A 657-nucleotide genomic window follows, 5' to 3' on the forward strand; every position below is an offset into this window, starting at 1 on the left:
TTTTGTTGCACTTGTCCAATTCCATTGATTGACATGTATGTCTGGATTTTCTGATTGTGCTACATTGGGACAATGTGTAGTTTAAGTGTGGGGGCGACTATTGTAGGTTGTAGGTTTTTGTTGATGGATGCTTTTCTTTGACTTTTAGGTTTTGCTTAGGTTTGGGCATTGTCTCTCATACTTTTATTCACTTAAGTCTTGATATTTTATGTTGTGAATCCATGAATTTTTGTATGTCAAGTTGCTTTTGAGATAAATTTGAGCCTTAATTGTGGATGGATTGCTGTATGCCATCTAATATTCTTTCATGTGTGATTGCACTCTTGATTACTTGCACTCTAGAACTTGACTTGTTTCTTGTTGATAATTGATATTCACATGCACATATAGAAGTGATCTACACATTTCTTTTGAATAAGTCACTTAGCCATATAAGCCTACCTTGAATGACTCAGTTTGGTGCATATTGGTTAGCATAGCCTTATTTCTTGATTTTGCCCAAGAGTGCAAAAGACTAAGTGTGGGGGTATTTGATGAGCAATATATTACACACTATTCATAACCTTAATTTAGCATGATTGATGATTCTTGGTGCCTAATTGACTTTGTTTCACATGGTTTAGTGTTTTAGACTTTATTGGACTAATATTCCTAAAT

This window comes from Lupinus angustifolius, unplaced genomic scaffold, assembly GCF_001865875.1.
Source record: "Lupinus angustifolius cultivar Tanjil unplaced genomic scaffold, LupAngTanjil_v1.0 Scaffold_17_127, whole genome shotgun sequence".
In the NCBI taxonomy this organism is placed as follows: domain Eukaryota; kingdom Viridiplantae; phylum Streptophyta; class Magnoliopsida; order Fabales; family Fabaceae; genus Lupinus; species Lupinus angustifolius.